We start from the raw sequence: 9,709 nt of genomic DNA, 5'->3' as shown, positions 1-9,709 counted from the left end.
ACTACTGCGCGGCGGCTGTGGCCGAGAGAGAGCGGGAGACATCTCGCGCCCCGGCCGGAAACCCGAGGTGTGCGCGGCTCTGGGCACACTCGCAAGAGTTTTACATATTGCTAAAATGTCTGATACAGAGGAAGTACTTAATACTAGCTCTCTGTTCTTTTCCCTCTTTTGAGCGTTGCATATGCCCAAAAATATGGGTGTTAGAAAATGTCAGTAATAGCAATTACTGATCGTTTACCTGAAAAAAGTGTTTACTGTAGCCAGGCTAGAGTGCATCATCCCGTTTAATCTTCCCAGCAACTCTAGGATGGGTTCCATTAGTATCTTACTTTTACAGATAAGGAAATTTAGGCTTAGAGAGGTTAAGAAAGGTGCTTATTAGAGGAATATCCAAAATAAGAATCAGCTTATCGTTAATTAACTGACAAATTGTATACATTAATTATTAATATAGAAGTTATAAATTATATTGATTATTCCTATATTGTTATTAATATTTATTAATATTGCAATGTTACAGACCTGTTTTCTTGTAGAGTCTATGTCAGAGTGAATTTGAATGGTTCTTGTGGCCTCTGCACCATCCCCCTCAGCCGTGTCTGTGATGACAGACCCACATTGAAGTTGATCTTAAACTTAGTTCAGGTAGCTTAGGAAAGACCAATTGAATTTGAACGTCATTGTAGAGCTGAGTATTTATCAAAAGAAATCTTCAACTTCTTACACACATATTGAGATGCTGATATTGAGAGAAAAATTAAAGTGTAGTAGCAATGTAAAAAGGATAATTTTAAAAAACAATGATATTGGAATCAAATACCTACAACTGATACATAGACTTTCTGGATAATCCTGTCAAGGGGGAATGGGCAGTATTTCAGTCTCTTATCCCTTCCACTCAGGGAACTGCGTTTACTCACTCTTTCCGTTTACTCACTCTTGCCACCTTCTCCTAATTTAGGACACTTTCTCATTGTCTCTTGGGATTTTTTCTTCTCTGTGCTCCATAAGCTGTCAATCCTGCTGCATCTGCCTCTAATAGTTGCTATGAGGGCATGATCTTACTTGCTTTTCTCTTCATGTTTTTTTCATTTCTTGCTCTGATAGTTTTTATTTCTATTCCTTTTGGTATTTACCTAATCTTGTTTTTCTAAATTCTAGTTTAATGTGCAATTATTTATTCAACTTATGTACTATCAATTTATGGTAATCTAGTTTTATCCAGGACCATCAAGAATGATACCATCAAGAATAACACCTGAGGGCTTCCCTGATGGCGCAGTGGTTAAGAATCCGCCTGCCAATGCAGGAGACACGGGTTCGAGCCCTGGTCCGGGAAGATCCCACATGCCGTGGAGCAACTAAGCCCGTGCGCCACAACTACTGAGCCTGCACTCTAGAGCCCACGAGCCACAACTACTGAGCCCACGCTCCACAACTACTGAAGCCTGTGCGCCTAGAGCGCGTGCTCCGCAACAAAAGAAGCCACCGCAATGAGAAGCCTGCGCACCACAACGAAGAGTAGCTCCCGCTCGCCACAACTAGAGAAAGCCCGCGCGCAGCAAGGAAGACCCGACGCAGCCAATACATACATACATATATACATAAATAAATAAAAAATTAAAAAAAAAAAAAAAAGAATAACACCTGAGCTCTTCACTTAGTTGCTTTATTGTTTGGAGATAGCCTTTTGGCTCATAGGCAAAAAATAGTCACAGAAATTAAACCATGAAATATCATTTATGGTTTTCTGTTTAAAATACAATTTTAGTCGTATGTATTTTTTGTATATTTCTGTGTATGGAATTACATTATACTAAATTGTAAGTTTTTAAAATAAAACTTTTGCCTGTTGTCTGTGTAGTGATTTCATTACTTTCTTCTGTTTCTCACTTCAATATAAAATTAGAGAAAAAATTAACCCCCAATTAAAACAAAACTCACACTTTAAATATAGTAAACTAGGAAATGGGGAGGTGTTGGTTAAAGGGTACAAATTTCCAGTTATAAGTTCTGGGGCACTAATATACAGCATGGTGACTATAGTTAACAGTACTGTATTATATACTTCAAAGTTGCTCAGAGAGTAGAGCTTAAATATCCTCACCACATACACACATACACAAATAATTATGTGTGGTGATGGAGGTGTTAACTAACCTTACTGTGGTAAACAATTCCCAATATATACATATATCAAATCATCATATTAAATTTACACAATGTTATATGTCAATTATATCTCAATAAAGCTGGAAAATGTTTAATAAAATAAAATATAGGAAACATATATATGTATATATGTGTAATATAGAAAGTCAGCTTTACTACGGACTACTGATATTACTACTAAGTCTTTATAAAGTAGGGCAGTTAAGTGTCTGGCATTTTGGCCTAAAGGTCAATGACAGCTCAATACATAGAACTAAAAAGTAACAGTGCTTCCAACAAACCATTTCCTTAACATTTTAAGACAGGAGAACATGCAGCTATCAGTCTTTGATCTCATTTTGTAGAACATGACAGGTGTCAACAAATGAACAGATTAATCTGGGATGAAGCGTGGAGAAAATGCAGAAACCCAGTGAAACAACAATCCCAGATATAAGCTGTTAGGATACACATAATAAATAGTAGTGAAGCATATTTGCTAACATATTCAGCTTAGGGGAGGGCAGGGGGCAGAGGAAACCTAAAAATTCTACAGTTAGTATTTGATTTATAATAAGTTAATTCCCTGTTTCATAAATTGTATAAGTTAATTTCTATCCAATAAGATTAACTAAATAGGTGGGCAGCTCATATGTCTGAGGGATTGGGAATCTCTGTCACTGGACTTCTTCCCAAAATTAGGAAAAAATAATTGGAAAAGTAAGCCTGTAACAAGAATCCAAGTAAGTATCCATATATAAGCCCTAAGTCTCTTGCTTGAAATTAATTCCAATTTGTATCTCTTCACCCTTTTTATTAGAATTATTTTTTTTAAAAACTAGTCAGGTGTCTTATCCCAACTTCTGTAGTCAATCATGTAAATTCTAACAGAACAAAAGAACAGGAAAAGAGAAAGGATTGTAAATAATTAACCTTGAATAATTAGCCAGTTGACAGTGTGCTTAAGTTACTTCTTGGAAAGCATAAATGCTAACAACAATAGCTACTAATATCTACGGTGCAGTCACAGCGGAGCTGTGGAGCTATAGCATGTATGGCTTTTTTATTTAAATAAATTTATTTACTTATTTATTTATTTTTGGCTGCGTTGGGTCTCCGTTGCTGCGCGTGGGCTTTCTGTAGTTGCGGTGAGCGGGCCTCTCATTGCAGTGGCCTCTCCTGTTGCGGAGCACGGGCTCCAGGCACACGCGCCTCACCAGCTGTGGCATGCGGGCTCAGTAGTTGTGGCTCACAGGCTCCAGAGCACAGGCTCAGCAGTTGTGGAACACAGCCCGTGGCAGTTGTGGCACACAGTTGCTCCACGACATGTGGGATCTTCCCGGACCAGGGCTCGAACCCGTGTCCCCTGCACTGGCAGGCGGATTCCCAACCACTGGGCCACCAGGGAAGCCCAGCCCCTGTGTGTGGGCTTCTTATCTTTTGATTGATCCTTTGCCGAGGAAGTTGTGAAAATAAAAATGTTGCCCCTAGAGGGTAGTATTGTCTCGCCACTCAGGCTTTCCTTGGTTAGCTGCAAAGCGGTGCAGGTCGGGCTGTGCTGAATATAGGCACGTCTTACCTCTGCTAAAGATTTCTGGATCCTGGTTTTAGGCTTTTGAAAATTCTGCAACCCACTCATTCTTTCCCACTTGTCACTTCTATTTGAAGCATAAGCTTTTTGAAAAGAAAACTATCCCAAATCTATTCATTAATATTTTCTGTCTGTTAATAGTCTATTGATAAACGTAGAGATATGTTTACCCTCTTCTTATATTAGACATACAATAAGGTATATTGTTTGTTACTTATATTAAGTTGTTCGATCTGGGACACAATAAACTTGAACCACTTTCTGTTTCCTGGGACCAGAAGAAAATAATTATAGTGCAAAGAAAATAGCTCTGCAAGTGGATGGGTCTTATATAAATAATAATTGGAAGTTAAAGCCAAATCAGGAAAATGAAATTATTTCTCTCCTCAGGAATCAAAGAGAGTTAAGTTTTGTAGGAGTGAGCTGTAATCACTCATCCTAACCCCAAAGGTATTTTGAATACCTAGTAACACAAATAAGGTACAGGTTTAAACCATTGTAATAACTACATGAACTAACAGTCTAAACAGGTAAACTCTATAATTTAGATTGCTCTTTAAATTATTAAGAGATCTAAACTAAATTCTTTTTTTGTCAATTTCTAGTGCCAGCCTTTGATTATTCCTTTCTGAGAAAGTATTGATGCTACTAGAATATGTGAACAAGTCTTTAGCTAAGAGTTTATAAAAACTCATATAAATGGTTCATTTCTTGTAGGAAGCTTCAAAGGAAGTAAAAACAGTCACATAGGCAGGCATTATCTACAAACAAGGAAGTGAAAGAGTTGGTTTTAATACTTTTGTCCTATTTTCCCTTAGTAATAAAAAGAAAATTTTTTTTTGGCCGCGCCGCACAGCTTGTGGGATCTTAGTTCCCTGACCAGGGATTGAACCTGGTCCCACAGAGGTGAAAGCACCGAGTCCTAATCACTGGACCACCAGGGAATTCCCAGTAGTAAAATATTTTTAAAGTAACAGCAGGATTTTTAACATTATTTAGCATATGACTTGCTTTATTTTTGTTCCATTTCTCCTTGTCAAAAATTTAAGAATCTTGTTTTCTATAGCTTAGACCTATTTTTTTTTTAATAGCTACTTTATTTATTTATTTATTTATTTATTTATAGCTGTGTTGGGTCTTCGTTTCGTGCGAGGGCTTTCTCTAGTTGCGGCAAGCGGGGGCCACTCTTCATCGTGGTGCGGGGGCCACTCTTCATCGCGGTGCGCGGGCCTCTCACTATCGCGGCCCCTCCCGTTGCGGGGCACAGGCTCCAGACGCGCAGGCTCAGCAGTTGTGGCTCACACCCAGTTGCTCCGCGGCATGTGGGATCTTCCCAGACCAGGGCTCGAACCCGTGTTCCCTGCATTAGCAGGCAGATTCTCAACCACTGCGCCACCAGGGTAGCCCGAGAGACCTATTTTAATGTTATCATCTAACTATCCAATCCATTTCAGGACAAGTGACTGAATTTGAAAGATGATAAACACCTCCACACACCCCTCCCCAATGGAAAAAATTTAAACCAATACTGTGGATTCTTTCAGTGGTTTACTTCTGAGAGAAACCTTCAACTGTGAGCACAAGATAATTTTTTTCCTCCACAGAATACTCAGCACTTTAGTTAATTTTAAAGGGGTTATATAATATCTGCAAATTGAATACAAATTTGAGAATTTTGTTTTTTAAAGTGTTTTTGAATGTGGTAAATATTCTTCAGCTACTGATTTCCTATACATACCCCATATTCCTTGAAAACTTAACAGTTAGTTAGTTCTCATATTTTTAGAAACCATGTCTCCACACAACTCAGCATTAATTTTTTTTTTTTCTTTTGGCTGTGCTGCGCAGCTTGCAGGAGCTTAATTCCCTGACCAGGGATCGAACCCTGGGCTCTGGCAGTGAAAGCACCAAGTCCTAACCACTGGATCACCAGGGAATTCCCAGCATTAATTTTTTTTTTCAGTTAAATCAGGTTGTTTAATAACTTTAATTCTGGAGCACGTGTTCATATCTAGGAAAAGGTGGTATAGGGCTGAGCGGCTCAGTACTAGTAGAAAAAACAGTTGTGTTTCTTGGCAAAATTTGAGTTAAACTATGACTCTTCTTATATTTTGAGCAAAATACAGGGCTAGATCCCTTTTGAAATATTTTTCAGTCTTTACCCACTCACTAAAACTGAGATTTTTACCCAGTAAAACTGGCTGTTACCAAAGTATATCAACTTGTATACAAATCAGCCACAGTTTGGAATAGGTTTTCTGATACTAAAACCACCCTCTGATATTTGGCTACCTCCACCTCTTCTATTTTTGTCAATTCCAAGCCCATTTCCCAGGAAGCAAATTAAACTAAACATATTATTTCCTTTCCTCCACAATTAGAAAATTCTTCTATACCACTCACGTTTAGATTCTAGGGAATCTACATGTCTCTGTTCTCAGAGAGCTTACATTGCAAGCTGTCTGGACTCCAGCTCCTAAAAGATCAAAAGCATCTTCCATGGAATGTTTTGCAGACTTCCTATATAATCCAATGAAAGCTATAAAAAATAAGCAATACAAATTTTGGTAAAATTTCAAGGGATTTCTATAGCCCAGGAGACCCACTCACCAACCCCATGGTCATAACCATTGTGGGCAATGCTCACTCACACCTCTGTGTTCAGAGCTCAGGGGGTATTATGGGCTCTTTGCCATGTTCACATCTTGTGCTTGTTCTCTATGGCCCCTAATTTAACATAATAAGCAGAGAAGAAAAGGGGATAACACCTCAGCTTTTAAAGGTGTCAACCTAGCAACCAAGAAATTTCAGTGCCTCACTCTTCTCTATTCACCACCTTGGTGAAGGAGTGGGTCCTTCATCCCAGACCCTTCACTGAGAACCTCTCATAGTCCAGATGCTGTTTGGGTAACCTCTGATGATACAGAAACTATAGCAAAAAAGGCATCTTTCTTACTGTCTCACAGTGAAGGTGTCAATAACAAAACATGAAAAACTTCCACAACTGAAATGTTAGCTTACAGTCTTTTTCACTGAGAGCTTCTCCAAACATTCAGTGAGTAGGAGACAACAAAATGCATGACTTGCCTCTTTTTCTTTTTTACAGCTGGTTTTCAGTGTCATGACTAGGTATCAGCTCCTTTTGTGAGAATACTGTTTATACGATGTTGTATCACTGTCCTATTGCTATTGCAACACCTTACCACAAACTTAGTGCCTTAACACAAATTTATTATGTTACAGGTCTGAAGGTCAGAAGTCTAACACGGATCTCACTGGGCTAAAATCAAGGTGTTGACAGGGCTGTGGTCCTTTCTAGAGGCTCTGGGTAGCATCTGTTTCCTTGCCTGTCCCAGATTCTAGAGGCCACCCACATTCCTTGCCTGATGCCCCTCTTCCTCCATCTAAAAAGCCACCAGGGTTGCATCTCTTTGTGCCTTTTCTCCATAGTCACATCTTCCTCTGACTGACTCCATCTGCCTCCTTCTTCTACTTTTAAATTCCTTCTGATTATGTTGAGCCTACCTAAATAATTCAGAATAATCAATCTCCCAATTTTAAGACCAGCTGATTAACAATCTTAATTTTTTTTTGGGGGTGTGGAAGTATGTTTAATATGTACAATCTTTTTTAAGCACCTTAAGTTTTCTTGAATAGATCTACAAAATTATCTTTATCAAAGACTGAGAATACATTTGTAAAAATGAGTTCTAGCCCAGATGGAGTCACTGGTGAATTCTACCAAACATTTAAGGAAGAAATCATACAAATTCTCTAAAATATCTTTAAGAAGATAGAAGCACAGGGAATATTTCCTAACTCATTCTATGAGATCAGCATTACCCTAACACAAAGAAACAGACAAAAAATACTGCAAGGAAAGAAAACTGCAAACCAATATCTCTCATGAATATAGATACAAAACTTCTCAACAAAATTTTTTTTAAAACAAATCCATAAAACTATAAAAAATATACACCACAACCAAGAGGAATTTATCCCAGTTATGCAAGGCATACTCAACATTTGAAAACCAATTAAAGTTATTCATCACATCAACAGGCTAAAGAAGAAAATCAAATGATCATATCAATAGATGCAGAAAAACATGTGACAAAATTCAACACCTATTCATGATTGAAAACTCCCAGTAAAACAGGAATAGAGGGGAACCTCCTCAAATTTGATAAATTTTAAAATAAAACTATAGCTACTGTCTACTTAACAGGAAGAAACTAGAAGCTCTCCTGCTAAGATCAGTAACAGGGCAAGGATGTCTCCTCTCATCATTCCTTTTCAACATCATATAGGAAGTCTTAAATAAATATAGTCAACTGATCTTCGGCAAAGGGGGAAATGCAGTACCATGGAACAAAGATGATCTATATCATGCTGGAACAACTCTTTTCTTCGTCTTATGTGCCATCCATATTTTTATCATCCATCCAGGTACTGCAATTCTTAGGCTATCACCAGGTTATAGCTAAAGAGTGATGTTAGCACTCTGCATGTTGAAAGTTGTCATCAAAGAGCATAAGGTGTTGTTGGTCTGGGTAGGTTGAGGCAGAGCCTGATTAAGAAAGAGTCCTTTTCATTTCCTGTTCTCCCAGGTACCAAGCTGATCCTCTCACAATCATTCTACACTGAATCAGGCTTTTTCAAATGCCAGTCTGATCATCTCATTCTTCAGGTGCAAATATTTCAATGACATCTTATTGTTCCCTGAGAGAGGAGTCCAGCCAAGTGAACGAATATTCGGCCTCTTATTTATTCAGTTGTTTCTCTTCTCCCATTGCCTCTTTAAGTGTAAGCAAACTACTTACAGAAGCATTTCAGCCTGCATTGTTTAATTGTCTATTACTCAGCTGTGGCCTCACCAGGTACTTAACTTACTTATGAATAATAATGACTGGGATATTGTTCTAAAATGCAGCTGGAGGAGGTCATGGAGAGGACATAAGGGCTGGTTGCACGGAGAGGTGGGCCCAGGCAATTCCGCGACTCCACCATCGGGCTAGCATAGGCGCCTTCCCACATCCAACAATCTTAATTTTCCTTTGCCGTATAACCTAACATATTCACAGATTTTGGGGACTAGGATGTGGATGTCATGGAGGGGGGATGACATTTTTTCTGCCAAATTTGTGAATACAGTGCTTCTCAGGACTGAGAAGGAGAGCCATTTTCAATACTTTAGATAATAGACCATCTTTGAGAAAGAAGTTTTCAGGCTATCCAGTGTTTTCAATATATCTAGAAGAGGTCTGTTGAAATTATTATTCGTATATGGAGGTAAGGCTAAGGTTCTCTAGCCTTAATGAATTATTCAGTGACTTTGCAAGTCTGTGTATTAAGAATAGTTTCAATTTAAATGTCAAAATCTCACTCAATTTTTTTAACCTTTTCATTTATTTTTATGTCTATCTTATCAAGTTATATATATATATAGTTTTATATATATATATATATATATATATATATACACACGGTAACTAATTCCATTGTGTAGAAAAGCTGATGATGAAAATAAATATGTACACTCTACCTTTCTACCCCTAGGCCCACGCTCCAGAGCAAACCTGGTATAGCTTTTTTTTAGTTCTTCTGATAGTGACCTCTATAACTTCAAATAAAGCTAGTATGTAGTTTTTGTGAATTAATATTGCCTCATAACTTTTTAAGTATATAGTAGGTGAGCTGGGTAGAGTGCTTTGGATAAAGGTATATCAGTGAGGATTTAGTTACGGGAAATGCAAACCATTCTTGGCACATTAAAAAGAAGGATTGTAAAACAGAGATGATTGTAATATTGTTGGAAGGGCTGGAGGAGTGGGCTGCATGCTGGGTCTCCAGGGCTGACTCCCAGAAAAACACTACAGGTCTGGCTTGCCAGGGGAGCTTCTACCCCCACAACAAGAAAGATGGAGAATTGGGGCCTGCCAACGTCACACAACTGCCTCTTAACAA

Source organism: Eschrichtius robustus, chromosome 16 (genome assembly GCF_028021215.1).
Source record: "Eschrichtius robustus isolate mEscRob2 chromosome 16, mEscRob2.pri, whole genome shotgun sequence".
NCBI classification, from domain to species: Eukaryota; Metazoa; Chordata; class Mammalia; order Artiodactyla; family Eschrichtiidae; genus Eschrichtius; species Eschrichtius robustus.
Note: the sequence above shows the minus strand (reverse complement) of the source record.